The sequence below is a fragment of the Diceros bicornis genome, chromosome 30 (assembly GCF_020826845.1).
Source record: "Diceros bicornis minor isolate mBicDic1 chromosome 30, mDicBic1.mat.cur, whole genome shotgun sequence".
Taxonomy (NCBI): domain Eukaryota; kingdom Metazoa; phylum Chordata; class Mammalia; order Perissodactyla; family Rhinocerotidae; genus Diceros; species Diceros bicornis.
In genome coordinates, this window is record NC_080769.1 from 7,133,989 (window position 1) to 7,152,460 (window position 18,472).

The 18,472-nt window shown below is 45.9% G+C and overlaps 1 protein-coding gene and 1 pseudogene across 1 annotated transcript in view; one reads left to right on the forward strand and one right to left on the reverse strand.

Moving 5' to 3' along the window:
* The window catches only part of LOC131394548 (zinc finger protein 14-like), a 209,229-nt gene that overhangs the window by 21,895 nt on the left and 168,862 nt on the right, over window positions 1-18,472 (reverse strand). The window lies entirely within an intron of this gene.
* LOC131394517 (zinc finger protein 709-like) overlaps window positions 12,987-18,472 on the forward strand; it is a 30,694-nt pseudogene continuing 25,208 nt past the window's right edge.

Consider the following 18,472-nt stretch of genomic DNA (forward strand, 5'->3'; position numbering starts at 1 on the left):
CGAGACAGGATAACAGGAGAAAATCCAACAAAGCTTTATAACATGTATACATGGGAGAGACCCAGGAAAACTGAGCAACTCGCCAAAATGGCGGACGCTGTGACCTTAAATACTATCTTCAGTTAAAGGCAAAGGAAGATGTAGGGGGAGAGAGGAGTCAGTTGAGAGATTAACAGAAAAGCACAGTCAACAAGAGTAAGGTTATTATGCAGATTCAAGTCCATGCCTTCTGCAATGACAAGAGTTTCTAGAGATAAGGTCATCCCCCCTTCTTCCCAGTACAGAGAGGGAGATATCTTTACAAATGGAGACTTCCCTTAGAAATGTAAATGTCCCTTACAAAGGGTAACTTCTACTCGATTTTCAGAGCTTCTTCCCTGTCTACAGTTTCTTAAAATTAACCAGCCGAAAATAATCCTCATGTTCAAATAGACACATTTTAGGGTGGCCAATTCTGATCCCCCACAACCTCTTTGGAAATATTTTATATTGTGTTTCAAATTCTATCGATTAAATCAATTTTTATTCATTGAAAAACTGAGACTAAAATATAAGTGAATAAATCTTTAAAAGGTGGCTAACTTAGGTGGGGACAGTGCTGGCAGGACAGACGGTCCAAAATGTTCTCAAGGGCCGGCCCCATGGCTTAGCGGTTAAGTGCGCGCACTCCGCTGCTGGCGGCCCAGGCGGCCCGGTTCAGATCCCGGGTGCGCACCGAGGCACTGCTTCTCCGGCCATGCTGAGGCCGCGTCCCACACACAGCAACTAAAAGGATGTGCAGCTATGACATACAACTATCTACTGGGGCTCTGGGCGGGCCGGCGGGGGGGGGGGGGGGGGGGGGGGGGGTGGAGATAAATAGATAAATGTTCTGAAGAGGAAACTCCACCCAAAGGACTTCCCACAGGATGTCTGTGCCCAGAAAGATCCTGGGGGGAGGGGCACCAGGATTTCACACAATGTAGTTCCAGGTGGTTATAGGCTGCTTTTCACTCATGCAAAATATCCACACACACAAAATAAATCTTTTAAAAACAGCCATCCATTGACTGTGAGATAATGGTAAACAATTAAAATATTGGCTCTGTTTCACATCCACAAAGGACGACAAATAGTTAATAATGCTGTGAATCAGAGATGCGAACGTGGCATTCCGGAATTCTGGGAGGGATTCGAAATTTAGGCGTCTGGCGCCAGCACCAGGAAGACCTAGACTGAGGGGACAATGTCGTGGATTTGAGACCCTGCTCCCCAAATATACGGAAAATTCAAAATAAAATAGGTTCCCCCGGGAGGAGAAAGGAGGGACTGGGGACCCCACAGACCACAGCTCCTCCCACGCAGGAGCCCCGGAGACCGAGTCACGATTGTCCCTGATGCCCCTCCCCGTGGTCACCGCACCATCTGGGGACACGCGGGGCTGCGGGCGCAGAGCTGCCCAGAAAGGCTCCGGGGCCCAAGTCGCCGCGCGCAGTGAGCACAGGACGCCCGGGGTCCCGGCTGCCGGCCCCGCCCCCACGCTGCGGCCGGAGGGGACTGAGGTCCGAGCGGCGCCCCCGCGGACTCGGGCCCGCAGACTCGGAGGCGACCGCGGGGAGGCCGGTCCCGCCACGGCCGGTTCCGCCCAGACCCTCCTCTCTCAAACCCCAACGCCCGGGCCAAACTCTCACCATTTCTAAGTTCCCGGGTTCTCTGGCGTCCCTCCTACGACTTCGTAGAGGTCACAACGCGACACCGTCGGCGGCACAGCACCGTGAGGCTTCAATGGCGGAGGACAGGGGATCCCGAGCGCGGAAGGAGCGAGCAGCTACTTCCCGGTAGTTGGGCTCTTTTGTCCCACCCACCTGCCCCGGCGACGCCTCTGATTGGACAGCTCACAAGACCTCGCCCCCTCCTGCCTGAGTGACAGCCCCCTCAAGTTATGTGTCTGAGCCTAATGCCCGCCAGAACTTGTCCTTCCCAGGGAGATTTGCGTTGAAAAGTAGTGCTGGGAGCGCCCTCCTGCAACTGTGATCCTTTTACAAACACAATTAAAAGTCACCTCGCCGTGTGCAATAATTAGTCTCTCTCCATTTTGATCTATGTTGACAACGGGAGTCTGACATAGTTTTGCGAAATAGGTACACAGGCACAGACACCAGGGATGCATTAGGTGGGCATCCTTCCAGAACTTCAGTCAGGTTCAGAAAGAGAGCATTAAAAGCAAGAACAGGGTCAGCCTGAGGCTTAGTGGTTAAGTGTGTGTGCTCTGCCACTGGTGGCCGGGGTTGGGACCCCGGGAGCGGACCAACCCACCGCTTGTCCGGCCATACTGAGGCTGCGTCCCACAAACAGCAACTAGAAGGATGTGCAACTTTGACATATGTGGGAGATCAAGATTTGGCCACCCTGAAATCTATCTCTTTACCTTGGTTGTTTTCTCTAGGGACATTTGACCTCCCCTACTAACTGCCTAAAGAATTTGACATGGTGGCTCTTTCCTGGAAGAGATCTATCATGATGGCTGTAAAGATAATGTAGGATGGAGGTTACAATAGGAAAGGCACCAACAAGCCCCTCTTATCAGAAGTTCTGTCTCTCTGGCCACATTCTCTGGATGGCCCTGCGAGGAGTTACCAGACAATCATTTACATTTATAAGGAAAATCTCCATTTGTAAAGGTATCTCCCTCTCTGATTTGAGAAGAGAGGGGGATGGCCTCATTTCTAGTGGCTTATCAATGTGGAAGTTGAGGCCTTAAAGCTGCATAATAACCTTACTCTTGTTTACTGTGCTTTAGTGGTAATCTCCTGTAACTGACTCCCCCACCCCCAAAATCCTCCTTTGTCGTTGGCTGAACATGGTATTTAAGACGAGAATTTCTGCTATTGTGTTGAGAAACACAGTGTCCCTGCTTTCTCCCATGTATACATGTTATTAAACTTGGTATTATTTTCTCCTGCTAACCTGTCTTGTTAATTATTTGGCCAGCCATAAGAACCTTAAGGAAAAGGGCAGAGGGAGATTCTCCCTCTTCCCCCGACGCATACAACTATCTACTGGGGCTTTGGGGGAAAAAGGAGGAGGATTGGCAATAGATGTTAGCTCAGGGCGTGTCTTCCTTGGCAAAAAGAGTAGAATTAGCACGGATGTTGGCTCAGGGCTGATCGTCATCGCAAAAAATAAATAAATAAATAAATAAATAAATAAAATGAAAAAAAAGAAAGAAAGGGAGTTTTACCCAAAAAACGCATATTGGTGATAATCATATCGTGACAGAAAAGTGCTTATATATTTTAAATTTACAAATTAGGCACCATTTCTATTGGATGGTCATTAGCGAGTGTACATACACGCAAAGAGATGTCAGTTACAGACCTGCAAGAATTCTGAGGGTATGTGGAGAAAATCTCTCTTCTAGGCACATTTTCCCTGAAACCAATTTCTAGTAATAATAACCATTAAACTGTTTTCATTGCCAAAAATTTGATTGACATTTTTGGAAATTAAAAGGAATCGGGTGAGTTTGGGTGGGGCTTTGGACATTTGGACCTCGCAAATCTTTAATAAAGATGAGTGAAGGCCTTGGAGTAATGTCATCCTTTTTCTTGCTCTTTATTCCTCTCTCACCAATACAGGCAAGAAAAAAAGGAGTGAACCCTAAAAATAAATAAATAAAAGTGAAAAAGCCCATCTTCATGGATCCTTAGATTTAACACTGTTGAGATAGCAATACTTCTCAGAATGATGTAGATTTTCAACAAAATCCCTATCAGAAACTCAGTTGACTTCTTTGTACTGATGGTGCTCAGGGCAAGCTGCCCCAGGAAGAACCACTCTGGTATACGGATTATTTTGAGCTGAAGACAATAAGGACTCAGAGAGCTCAGGAAAAATATTGGAGTTTCCCCTCCCAAACTGCCTAAAGAATTTAAAACCAAAAAATCTGTTTTAGGAAGGGGTTATTATCATGACTGCTATAAAAGATAATTTAGGATAGAGGTTACAATAGAAAAGGCACCAACAAGCCCATCTTATCGGGAGTCCTGTCTCTCTGGCCACATTCTTTGGATGGCCCTGCGAGGAGTTGTCAGACAATCATTTACAAGGGAAGTCTCCATTTGTAAAGGTATCTCCCTCTCTGTATTGAGAAAAAGGGGGGGTGAGCTCATTTCTAGTAACTTATCAATGTGGAAGATGAGGCCTTGGGGCTGTATAATAAACCTTACTCTTGTTTACTGTGCTTTAGTGGTAATCTCCTGTAACTGACTCCCCCCACCCCCAAAATCCTCCTTTGTCATTGGCTGAAAATGATATTTAAGACGAGAATTTCTGCTATTGTGTGGAGAAACGCAGTGTCCCTGCTTTCTCCCATGTATACATGTCATTAAACTTGGTATTATTTTCTCCTGCTAACCTGTCTTGTTGATTATTTGGCCAGCCAGAAGAACCTTAAGGGAAAGGGCAGAGGGAGATTCTCCCTCTTCCCCCGACAGTACTCTAGATATTAATAAAAGAAACCTTAACTAAATTAGAGTCAAGAAGGCCTTTAGGCGGAGCTCTCACGCCCTATCACACATCTTCGGTTACACCAAACAGGAAAAGATGATAGTTTTCATCTTCGACAGGAAGTAATACTACTTCCCTACTGAAGGAAAATTTCTCTCTTCACCAGGCAATGGCCCAGCCAATGAGAAATGCTGCAGCTCAGCCAATGAGGAGCCGTTGCTGCCCTGAGCTGTTCCTTTCCCCAATGGATTTTCATTTAGAGCAGCCCCTCCCTACTCCCCCTTTTTCTCTATGAAAGCAGCTCCTTTTCTTTGTTTGCTGGGTTTGCCTATGGGTTGCCATAGCGTGCACATCCCAAATTGCAATTCTTTTGGCTGTTCTTGAAAACACTCATTTTGAGGTAAAATAACAGGCAAATTTGCTTTTTAAGTTGACAATAGAAATTGACAAGCTGTTTCATAAATTATATGGAATTGTTGGGGAACCAGGATAGCCACACCAGCCTTGAAAAGTAAAACAAAGTAGTAGGATTAATATTTCCTGATTTCAAATCTGACGTCTCAGCACAGTAATCCAGGTATGTGGTAATGACACAAGGACAGACACACAGATCAGTGGATTCAGTTGAGATTCCAGATATGAACCCATTCATCTATGGTCATTTGATTTTCAAAAATAGCGTCAAGAATGAAGAAAGAATATTCTTTTTAAAAATTGATGCTGGGACAACAGGATAGCAACATCCAGGAGAATGAAGTTGGACTCTTACATTACACCATATACAATAATTTACCAAAATGGATGGAAGACCTAACTCTGAGATAACACTATCATACTCTTAGAAAAAACAGGGGAAAATATGACCTTGGTTTTGGCAAAGAATTATTAGATATGACACCAAAAGGAAAAACAGTAAAAAAAAGTTGAATAACTTTTACTTCATTGAACTTAATCCCTTTTGTATTTTAAAGAACACCGTCAGGAAACTGAAAACACCCAGGGGAACCCCTGTGCTCTTCTGGTGGGAAGGTAAAATCCTGCCACCATTTTGGAAAACAGTATGGCAGTTTTTCCAAAATTAAAGAGAATGTTACCGTATGATCCAGCAATTTCATTTCTGAGTATATACTCAAAAGAATTCAAAACATGGATTCAAACACATATTTGTACACCTGTGTTTTTGAAGCATTCTTCACAGTAGCCAAAAGGTGAAAGCAACCCAAGTATCCATCAACAGATGAGTGGATCAACAAAATGTGGTGTACATATACAACTGAATAGTATTCAGCTTTAAAAACAAACGAAATTCTTTTTTTTTTTTTTGTGAGGAAGATCAGCGCTGAGCTAACATCCGTGCTAATCCTCCTCTTCTTGCCGAGGAATACTGGCTCTGAGCTAACATCTATTGCCAATCCTCCTCCTTTTTCTCCCCAAAGCCCCAGTAGATAGTTGTATGTCATAGCTGCACATCCTTCTGGTTGCTGTATGTGGGACGCAGCCTCAGCATGGCCAGAGAGGCGGTGCGTCGGTGCGCGCCCGGGATCCGAACACCGGCCGCCAGCAGCGCAGCGCAGCGCGCGCACTTAACCGCTAAGCCAGGGGGCCGGCCCTGAACTATATACGCTTAAAAATGGATAAGATGTAACTTGTATGGAATAGATATAGAAGGTGTTCAAAAGCCACACTTCTGTGGTAAAATAAGTAAGTCGTGGGGATGTAATGTACAGCATGGTGACTAGAGTTAATTCTGCTGACTTGTACATTTAAAATTTGCTAAGAGAGTAGATCTTAAAAGGTCTCATCACAAGAAAAAAATTTGTAACTATGTGTGGTGATGGATGTTAACTAGACTTATTGTGGTACACCTGAAACTAATATAATGTTACATATCAATTATATCTCAATTAAAAAAAATGAAGTATTGATACACGCTACAACATGGAATTCCCTGAAAACGTTATACCAAGTCAATGAAGTCAAATACAAAGACCACATATTATATAATCCCATTCATATGAAAGTCAACAAATATGGAAATTTATAGAGAAAGGAAATAGATTAGTGGTTGTCTAGTGCTGATGCTTGTAGGATCTAGGGGGGAAGATAGGGCAGTGATAGGTTAAGGGTATAGGGTTTTCTTTTTAGATGATGAAAATGTTCTGAAATTCACTGTGGTGATAATTGCACGTATCTGTGAGTATACTGAAGACCAGTGATTTGTAGACGTCAAAGGGCTCTGTTATATGGTATGTGTGATGCCGGCCCTAATATCTGTTCCCCCGAGTTGAACCCAGCATATATGGGGTTAAAACCAAAAAGCACTCATTCCCCCTTCCCTGCTTCTCTAAGTTACATTCACTTGCAGATATTGGTTGTTTTATCCTTTGTGTCCCTGAATTCCAAAAGGCAAGTGGAGGTAATAAATTGTTAAAAGCCCAGGTGGCTACAAACTGAAACTCTGGCTAATTACCAGTTCTTGTGGTTTGTTACAGGGAGACTGATATCTCGAAATTATCAAGAAGCTGAAGCTCCCAACTCCTGGTTCCTGGCGCCGAATCCACCATCCATCACAGGGACAGACAAACAGCCTGCAGCTTCCCCACCTCAGCTAAACGCAGGCCGTTGGGAGGATGCGGGCTGCAAAGCCACAGCTCCCCTCCCCCGCCTAAAACCTTGTCAACTTTGTAATCGTTAATTGGCGGCGGCTGCCGTCCACTCCTCAAGGCGAAATTTCGAGTGACGCGAGAAGATTGATTGATGGAGCCCTAAATCTCCTGCAGTAGGTAGAGATAACAGCCGGCTTGGCGCCAGAGGTCTGGGATCCCTCCTCCAACAAATAATCACAGTCACTGATGGTGCTCAGGGCAAGCTGCCCCAGGAAGCACCACTCTGGTATGCGGATTATTTCGAGCTGAAGACAATAAGGACTCAGAGAGCTCAGGAAAAATATTTGAGTTTCCCCTCCCAAACTGCCTAAAGAATTTAAAACCAAAAAAAATCTGTTTTAGGAAGGGGTTATTATCATGACTGCTATAAAAGATAATTTAGGATAGAGGTTACAATAGAAAAGGCACCAACAAGCCCATCTTATCGGGAGTCCTGTCTCTGGCCACATTCTTTGGATGGCCCTGCAAGGAGTTGCGAGACAGACATTTACATTTATAAGGGAAATCTCCATTTGTAAAGGTATCTCCCTCTCTGTTTGGAGAAGAGAGGGGTTGAGCTCATTTCTAGTGACTTATCAATGTGGAAGGTGATGACTTAAATCTGTATAATAAACCTTACTCTTGTTTACTGTGCTTTAATGGTAATCTCCTGTAATTGACTCCCCCACCCCCAAAATCCTCCTTTGTCATTGGCTGAAAATGATATTTAAGACGAGAATTTCTGCTATTGTGTTGAGAAACGCAGTGTCCCTGCTTTCTCCCATGTATACATGTTGTTAAACTTGGTATTATTTTCTCCTGCTAACCTGTCTTGTTGATTATTTGGCCAGCCAGAAGAACCTTAAGGGAAAGGGCAGAGGGAGATTCTCCCTCTTCCCCCGACATCACCAAGGAAACATTCTTTCCCACAGGCTTTCCTTTAAAAACCCCAACTCCTACTGCCTCGGAAGGACTGTGGATTTTGGGGCGTGAGCCCATTTTGCTGCCTCATCTTGCTGACAAAATTAAACCATTTTTCTTTTCCTCCATCCCTGGTCATTGTGTTCATTGATTCGGCTACAGTGACAGGGTCTCTGGTTTTTCTGGCTACATGTGTATTTCACCCCCCCCACCCCCCCCCCCCCCCCCGACCAAAAAAACTGTTCGAAGAAGTGGATAAATGCATGAAGAGTTTTGCAATGCAAAAGAGCTTTGCATTTCAATCTCTTGAGCATATGAACACTTTCCAGGTACATCCAATATTTACATAACCTTTTCTGGTTTTTTCTGTTATATCAGTCCAAATAGGAATTGAATTACCTTAGGGAAATTATAGAGTTTTACAAAGCTCTCTCAGGACACATTAAAAAAATGATCTAAAATAAGTTTCACTCCAGGGTAAAACGTACACCTGATATTGAATGAAAACATCTCATACCTAGTGGTTAGACTGAGAAGAGTCCTTGCGCTCAGCTAAGGCTGCGGCTTCCAACTTCGCGCCATAGCTAAGGGCTTGGGAGGCCATAGGATATTCTCAAGTAGGATTTGAGTAGAGGTGGGGAAGCATTGGGTGGAAAATCAGAGATGATAGTGCAGACAGACTAATTCCTACATAGGGTGAGGTGATATTAAGTGTGTTTGCAAAGAAGGGTCACAGTTCCCCGAGTGGCCTCGGAGCATTGAATTGCAACGGAAAAGTCCCCAGACAGGACAATTTCCAGCTTTGAGTTGGCTCAGACACGTTATCTCCATCCCTCTGTCACTCGGGCCCGAGGACCTTTCGAACTGTCCAATCAGGGTCGGCTCCGGGGCAGGTGGGCGGGGCGGCGCTCCGCCCCCCATCACGACTTCCTGCTCGCGCCACAGTCCTTCCGGTTACGAGCCGCTGCCCTTAAAGGCGTCGCCTTGCTGTGCTGCCGCCTCCGTCGGGCTGTGACCTGTGCCGAATCGCGGGAAGGACGCGGGGGACCCAGGAGACTTAGAGATGGTGAGCGTTCTGGCCGGGGTTTCGGAGACACGTTTGGGGCAGGGGGGGCTGGGCGGAACCGGCCGTGGCGGGACCGGCCTCCCCGCGGTCGCCTCCGAGTCTGCGGACCCGAGTCCGCGGGGCCGCCGCTCGGACCTCAGTCCCCTCCGGCCGCAGCGTGGGGGCGGGGCCGGCAGCCGGGACCCCGGGCGTCCTGTGCTCACTGCGCGCGGCGACTTCGGCCCCGGAGCCTCTCTGGGCAGCTCTGCGCCCGCAGCCCCGCGTGTCCCCAGATGGTGCGGTGACCACGGGGGGGACATCAGGGACCGTCGTGATTCGGTCTCCGGGGCTCCTGCGTGGGAGGAGCTGTGGGCTGTGGGGTCCCCAGTCCCTCCTTTCACCTCAGGGGGACTCGTGTTCTCCTGAGTTTTCTAAATGTCTGGGGAGCAGGGTCTCAAATCCACGACCCTGGCCCCGCTGCTCTCCCTGGGACTGGCAATAAATCCCTACATCTCCAGATCCTTCCTCACGTTCCCAAACGCCAACTGCCAGTCTCAGATTCACAGCATCATAGTCAACTGCAAACACACCCAGTATTTTAATTATCATTTTCCCATAGTCAATGGGTGGCCCTTTTGAAAGGGTTTATTTCTTGTTTGTGGATGTTCTACATGAGGAAAAAGTAGCGAATAGCCTCCTGGAACTACCTTGTATGAAATCCTCTGTCTCTCCTCCCAGGACGTGTCCTGGGCACAGACATTCAGTCGTTAAGTCCTTTGGGTGGAGGTTCCTCTTGGCAAATTTCTGGGTGATCGGTCCTGTCAGCACCGCCCCTCCTGGGTTTGTCACTTTGAAAAGATATATTCACTTTATTTTACTATCAATTTTTCAATGAATAAAAGTTTATTTATTCAGTACAGCCTGAGGACAATATAAAATGTTTCCAAAGCGGGAAAAGGTTAGTTTCAGAAAAAAATAAAACATTCCAGTTTTACATTGCATGATTTAAAAATTGTTTTTCTTTTTTCCTCCCTGAGCATATTTCTAATATTTTGAGGTCTGTTCTTTTATTTTCGCTGAGTTCAAATGGATTTCCGGGGCTTAGACTGGCAGAACTGAAGTGCTCAAATATGATTAATAGTTTGTAAAACAAACTCTTGTCATGGAAATAATTAACGTCTTTATTCCTGGAATGCAGTACATTCCTCTGGGGTTTCTTATTGAGTCAGCAAAATGTCATACAATTTTATTTCCTCATTTCCACATACAAACTGGTTTGAGTGTTTTAGCTGGATTGTTCAAACACTAGGTTTGTGTTATTTAAGGTATCAGTGGCCGTCCAAAAAAACTCCAGTGGGGGCAGAGGCTTGAGGGCACTGTCTCTAAGCTAAGGCCCCCTTGGTCTTCCTGGGGAGCCTCCCCCTGCAGGTGTCCTGCCTTCTGACACCCACCCTGGAAGGAGCCTTTGTACTGAGAGGAGCTGCAGAGCGCTGGAAAGCTGGGGGTGCACGTGCACATGGGGGTGGGAGGAAGGCACCGATTCCCTTTCTGACTTTATAACTGGTTTCCTTGGACTTTCTTCTAGACTTCAGTTTTGTACCACAGTGTAGATGCACTCAGAGAATAATTTGTTTATATTGAGAAAGTCTGTGAAAGTCAGGAGTTCTGTGTCGTGGATTAGGGTCCATTAATTTGGGAGTTCATTTGGGTCAGAACCATAAACTGAATCCAGCGAGTTTTCCTCGTTGTGAGAAGGGAAGCCTGAGAGAGGGAGCATGTGCATTATTCCCTGGGGAGGGGAGGGGGTGTGGAGCTCCCAGAGTTCACTCCTGTGGCTGCTCAGGTGCCCCACCCTCCTCTGTCAGGGACTGACCCACTCCAGGGGTTCTGTCTCAACCAGGAGGGTCAGGAATATGGAAGCTTCTGAGTGTGGCTTTCCTTCTGTCCTGTGGGAAGCAGGCTGCTTATCTGTGCTGATTCCAGTATTTGTGTTTCTTTCCTTTGGATTCCTTTATTGATTGAATAGTGCAGCCCTTTGGCTCTAGTTTCCCTTAGCGCTTGAGCCCTGACACTGTGAGTTGATTGAGAGATAGGATGTGAGGAAAGCAAGAAAATTGTGGAAACAAATATATATATATATATATATTTTTCATTTAGGCAAGAGAAACTCAAGATGTGAGATGAATATATTGAAGTTCTCAGGTACATATTTCATTTTTAGATCAGGCTTCATATGTGCATGTCCCTAGAGATCATAGAAATTTAAAAAGCTAAAGCAATTGAATTCTATTTTAATTGATGTGAGGGACATTTCTGAAAGCTTTTGTAAATCTTTAAAAATCCTGCTATATAGAAGTCGATAAACTCAAACCCCTATTGCATTATAATAGGCTGCTTATTCCTGAAAGTCCCCCAGTGTGAGATAGAGGGGAAGGACAAACAAGGATGCTGCATGTGCTTTTAGTTAGAAAGAGATTTGGAAATTTTCATTTTGAACGGTTTACATTGTTGTAACCAGTAGTGTTTAAAGGATTTAAATCTTAGAATGATTTCCTGTGTACAAAAGTTAAAATTAAATAAAAGACTGTTAAATAGTAAAATATAGTGTACATAAATTTCCTTGTTTATTTGAAATAAATCTGTGATATTTCAAAGTCTCACTCTAGAAGACTCACTGCCAATATATCCTGGTCCCCTCCAGCACCGTTACTCCAGCCACCCCCAAATACAGTTTTGATCATTTCTTGAGCCTCCTGTTAGTGTTTCTTTATATAAATCAGTCAATGAGAATGCATATTTTTCTTAGGCACATTTGTCTTTTTAATGAGCAGTCAGACTCCACATTTTGGATGACTCGCACAGCTTAAGCCTCACTCCTCACTCTTCCTCTTGTGCCCCCACCTGGACAAGCTGATGAGAAAGCCTGGGTGTTCTCTCCTCTAGAGCAGGCAGGAGATTCCACCACACAAGCCCCTGCCTGTGTGCAGAACTCTTGCCCTGGCCCCACCCCCCAGCCCAGTGCACACCCAGGCCAGGCTCGGTTCCTTGCTTTCTGAGCCCTTCCAGAGCTGCTTGAGAGGCTGACCTGCCCTCCCCCTCAGACCTCTATTATGTGAGTCCTCAGCTTTTTCCTACTGTGTGTGTGTGGGTGTGTGAGTGAGTGTGTAAGTCTGCCACACTTGCCTCAGTCTCAACAAGGGACCCACCCCTCTGCAGTGACCATAACAGTTGTGCCCTGAGCAGCATGTCCAGACATGACGCCCCCATGGGTCTGTCATCTCCTGCTCTGCTGCCTGGTGGTGGCCTGCACTGTGGGCTGCTGCTTGCTGGGGAGCCTGTGCTGTGAGCTGTGCTGCCCCGTGTTGCATTGTTGACCCACCAAGCCTCGGTTCTAGGTTCAGCTGAGCAGAGTTGGCAGTTTGAACAATTTATAGGCATTTGGGAGCAGGACTATGGGATTGGGGCCTCCTTAAATGAGTCCTGGGTCAGGGTCTTTTTCAGGATTTATCTGCGTGTTAGAGTGAAGCTATGCCACAGGCTGTGATGACCTGACATACCCCAGGGCTGGGGGTAGACAGGGACTATGCCCTTTGCAAGAGGTGGGCCCATCAGAGGGTCACCCCTGTTGGGGGAAGAGGGAGAGTCCCCCTCTGCCCTTTCCCTTAAGGTTCTTATGGCTGGCCAAATAATTAACAAGACAGGTTAGCAGGAGAAAATAATACCAAGTTTAATAACATGTATACATGGGAGAAACCAGGGAGGGACACTGTGTTTCTCAACACGATAGTCTTAAATACCATCTTCAGCTAAGGACAAAGGAGGATGTTGGGGGTGGGGGGAGTCAGTGACAGGAGATTACCACTAAAGCACAGTAAACAGGAGTAAGGTTATTATGCAGATTTAAGGCCTCACCTTCCACGTTGATAAATTTCTAGAAATGAGGTCATCCCCCTCTTCCCAGTACAGAGAGGGAGATACCTTTACAAATGGAGAGTTCCCTTATAAATGTAAATGTTTGTCTGGCAACTCCTCGCAGGGCCATCCAGAGAATGTGGCCAGAGAGAGGGAACTTCCCATAAGATGGGCTTGTTGGTGCCTTTTCTATTGTAACATCTATTTTACATGATATTACAGCCATCAGATAGAAGATCTGTTCCAGGAAGGAGTTACTCTGTCAAATTCTTTAGGCAGTTAGTGGGGGAGGTCAAATGTCCGGTCAGAGAAAACCATTTCAGGGTAGCCAAATCTTGATCTCCCACACTCCTGAAAGAGCAGTCATTTAAAGAAAGAGAAGAGAGGGGGAAAGGCAGGCAGTGGGTGGCAGGCTGAGTCCACTCTCCTAACACCAGAGGGCTCACCAGGACCCTTAAGTACCTGTGCTGCTGCTGCCCCTGCCTCTACTGCCACCAAGATCCTGACCTTCGGGGTTATAGGGGACAACACCCGTGGCTCCCATGTGGCACAAGGTATTAGTTCAAACCTGACTTACGCCCAGGGTTTAAACCCTGTAAGCCAACCAGTGTTGTCACAGGGGAGGCTCCTAATGCTGATGGCACTGTTTTGAGGCTCTTGGGTGGTAAAAATTTATAAATACCAGGGTGAAGAGGTACTCCCTCCCCTGAAGTGTGTCCCATGATTAAGAAAACAAAACAGGAAAGATCAGGAGGAAGGAAAAATAGATAAAATATGGAAACAGAGGTCCATAATTTGACCCAATTAGAAATCCAAAATATACTGAGGAATTTACACAGCAAAACAGATAAAAGTGCACTGCTGGGCTTTTGGGCCTGTACAACATAGGTTCTGAATTAATTTTGCTATCTGACGTAATGCAGTAATTCAGAAACCTTCAAGCAGTTAATCAATACTAGGTCTCAAATTACAGTTATACCTGGATCCCATTACATTTAAGCAAGTTCCCCCTGATGATCTTAGGGGTGTTAATGAATACAATATAGAGGACAGATAGGACAAATGTTTAATCTTTAGCCTTCAGAGCTATGGTTTGCCTAGAATCTCGGTCTTAGCACTCATTGTCCTAAATCATTCCATAGTGAGCTGGGAAGCTCTGAACCAATGATCAAGAATTATAATTAAATGAAGTCTCTGCCACTTACAAATTGGCTTGACAAATTGTGACCCTAGGGACCTTACCCCACAAATCAAGTCGTTAACATGGCCCAATGTAAATTGCCCAGGGCCTTGAAGGATTGAAAACTGTATAGGAAACCTAGTTAGTGAAGGGTGGACTGTTTCCAGTGCTTCTTCTAACAGCCCAATTTGTCCTGTTATTAAACCTGGAAAGGAGGAATGACACCTCAGAGTGGTTTACCTCAACTTGAGGCTATGGTTGCATCACACAGACCTCTATACCCAGTCCCAACAGTGTGGAAATTACTGGCTACAACCAATCAGCAAGTGATAAATATCCTGCTCTCATAGATTTGGTTAAGTCTGTTCTGTCAGTGCCTGTGTCAACAGCCTCTGATCTGCACTTGGCCTTCCCCTCTGAAGGGACATGATGCACCTTTACTGGGTTATCCTCGTGGATCTTCAACAGCTGTGCCCTCCCACACAGTCATTGCAGCAGGATCTGAACTGCATCCTGGTTTCTCCAAGAACACAGGTATCATGTTATATTAGTGACACCACCTCTGAGGACATTCAGGACATGCAAATATTGAAAAAAGTAGCTCACAAAAGTGGATGGGACATTGCCATGCATATAATATGAGGCCCTGACAACTTCGTTAAGTTTCTGGAAATAATTTGATCATCTGAGACCTGCTCCTTCTCTGACACCATGAAGAAATAGCCATTTTTCCCCTCAGCACCACACATGTACTAGGTTCTCTTTATCTTTGAGGGGCAATATATTCCTTGTTTACAAGTTGTACTTGAGCCCGTTTGTGCTATTACTTGCAAATTTGCCACCTTGAATAGGCACCCCTACCACAAATGTCTGGAGACTCTGTTCAAATTGTCTTACAACCAACACGCCTGTTAGTGACCTCAGAGACTCCTTCACTGTAGAGGCCTCAGTGACCTTCTGTCATGATTCCTGGGGTACCCATGATGGCCTTAAGTTGTCCATAGGTTTCTGATGCAAGAACCTGCCCTAGGATCTGGCACGTTCCACCCTGGGGTTTCAGTGGCTCGTGTGCTGACCACCCATGGCTCCCTCACCTCAGAACCTGCCTCCAGAGTAAGTTTGGAGCCCGCCCACCAAGGCCAGTGTTAACTTTTTCTGGAAGAGGACTCACCCTGCAGAGTTCCAGCCTGAGGCCTGAGGGAAGTGCCGCTCTCAGCCAGACCCTCTGCAGTCCTGGGGCCCCTCCCTTCACATGGCTCCCAGAATGCAGTGGGCACCATGCCAGAGGAAGTGGCGGAAATGGCAGCGGTTTCCACCTTTCCAGAAGTGCACAGGCACAGGTGATGCCCCCCTCTCATTTTTCAGAGGCCACACCTACTGTATCTTGAAGGGAAGAGGCAGAAATTAGGCAAGCCTCATCCAAAGGTGCTCTTGCAACAGCTTCCAGTGCTTTTCTGAAGGTGATGTCTCCGTGGCTGGGAGACTTGGCATCTGAGGTCCCAAGGCCTCCACCCCCCATCAATGAATGTTCCAGGTTGGGGTAGTGATCAAGGCCTCGATGAGGACTACCTGTGGGGTTGACTCGCACGAGGTCTGTGTGCAGGTGAGACCTCAGGGGATGATGGATCCCAGACTGTGGAGACCACAGTGGAGGACTTGGCAGCTGGGTGAAGACCCATGGACCTTTTTTGTCTGCGCTGAGCTTCCAATGGGAAAGCAAAGTGAGGAAGGGGCACGTGGTGAGGGGCGCATTTCTGGAAGTGATCATAGCAGCGTGAGGGGCTGGAACACTTGATCACTGCAGCCATTGTGGGCCCTGAGTCTCCCCTCTTCAAGGCCTGGGCTGTGTGTCTCTGGGCCATTGTCTCTGTGGGTTTGTGACTTTGAGTGTCTGTGTGGGTGTGTACACATGTATGTCCGGGGGAAAGCCTGTGAGATTTTGTATGTCTCTCTGGGGGTGTGTGTGTATGTCCTTAAAATCTGGAATGCTTTTATTTCATGTGGTGCCTGATTGCCCTGGTAGCACCTCCCTCACCATGTTGAGTTTGACTGATGTGAGCAGACACATCCGTGTCTTCTTTTTGATTGTATTAATCATGTGTTTTATTTTCTGTCTCTTAAGATGTTTTGACATCTTGGGGGCCTCTCAGACATAGGGAGACACTGCCCCTCCCAGGGGGACCTAACTCCCCGTTGTTGGTGGGCAGCCTGTCTGGAGCAGGCCTTTCACGTGCACACCACCCAGTCCAGTGCCCTGTCCCTACAGACCTCCTTATCCACCTCTCACACACCAAGACAATATCTCCTCTGCCCTAAACCAACCCAGGGCCAGGTGCAAGATGACTGAGGACCATCCCTGTGCCCCAGAGGCTTCTGAAATTGTTCAAAGTAGCCAATCCTTAGCTGCTTACTCTGACCTGACTTACATTTCCTATGGCACTCCAAATGAAGGCTGTGGCCTAAATTTTTGTCAAACTCCTGAGCAAACCTGATGCATCACCTGTGACCCTACCTGGAATGGCGTGCGTCCCTATCTTGGGAAATGTAAGTAATCAAAATCTTTATATGTCACTAGGCTGTCCATGTTGTCACTTCATCACCTCCATAAATTAAAATCTCAAGGGTATAAATTGGACGCTGCTCCTAAGGAGAAAGTGTTCAGTTAAGACGGTGGAGCCACTGTGGGAGGACTGAGTGAGGTGTGTGGGAATATGAGTCCACAGCAGAGGTGATGTTTACCAAAGAGCCCGCAGCAGAGGACATGGGTGCTGAGCAAGGCCATACTCACCTTTGTCCCCTCACTGAGCTCGCAACAGAAAAGCAAAGTGACAGAGGGACAATTCATGATGAGGGAGTTTCTGGATGCTTTTGTAGCAGTGAGAGGTGCTGGAAATAATGACTTCAGCCTTTTTGGGCCCTGACTCTGCCATCCCGCCTCCCATTTTGTGTTTTTTTGCAGAGATGTACTTTTTTTCCTGTGTGGTGTCAGGAAGGGTGAAATCCCTTCCCCATCTGGAGGAGCTGAGACACCCTCTTTGGGGATTGGTTTGGGAGCTGGGAGACACCCCTCTACCAGGTGGGATGGGAGTGAGAACAATGCACTGTGTGAAGGTCTGGGCCTGTGATGAGGTCTTTGTGAAGCTTCCATGTGAGTGTGTGTGTGTGTGTCTGTCTCTCTGTGAGCCCTGATGTGCAAGAAAGATTGATGTGACAGGCCTTCTGGTAGATGCTTTTGTGAACAAAGCAGAGCGAATAGCCCTGTTCACTTTAAAGCTGACATTTTAAGAGAGAAGAAAGAAGATACATAAATAAATTTGTACCATATGTCTTTGGTGATTGGCCCTTAAGAGTACAGAAAAGTGGGGAGGAGTGCAGAGGGCCTGGGCTCTTTGTGTCTATGGGAACATCTATGTGTCTCTGAGCCGTTAACTCTGAGGGTTTGTGAGTTTGTGTGTCTGTGTATGCATGTGTAGTTCTGTGTGCCATGATAAAGTCTGTGTGATTTTGTATGTCTGTCTGTGGAGCTATGTGTGTATGTCCATTGAAATCTGGAATGGTTATTTTTTTCCATGTTCTTGCCTAATTGCCTGGTAGCACCTTTCTTACCACGTTGGGTAGAGCTGGTGAGAGCAGACGTCTCTGTCTTCTCTCTGATCTTAGAAAGCCTTTAGTCGTTCACCATCAAGAATGATGGCAGGTGTGGGTTTTCATTGATGCTGTATTTCAGGTTGAGGTAGCTTACTGAGGTTTTTTATTATAGTTTATTGAGTGTTTTCTTTGTGAAGGGGTGTTGAACTTGGTCTGAAGCTTGTTTGTATCTAATGAGATGATCCTGTAGTTTTTGAAGTTGATACTATTAATGGTTTCTTATGTTAATTCCTTTTCAGATGTAAAACCAGCATTTCTTTCCTGGATTAAATCCCACGTGGCCATGGTGTTTACATCATTTTATATATTGCTGGATTCACTCTACTAGTATTTTATGGAGACTTTTTTCATCTATATTAAAAAGAGATATTTGTGTACTGTATGATAATGTAGTATATAGTATAAAATTATCTGATGCTGCCTATAGTGTATATCTTTATGTGTAGATATAGAAAGAGAATTTAGAATGCAGTGTGTATATGTGTACATATAAATATATATGTTATATGTAGTGTATTACCTGTATATAGTATAGGTAGCATATAGTATTACACGTAATTAGTATATATTATATATAAGTAAAGTAAGTTATGTTTACTTAACACACGTATGATTAGTTTTGTAGTGTATAGT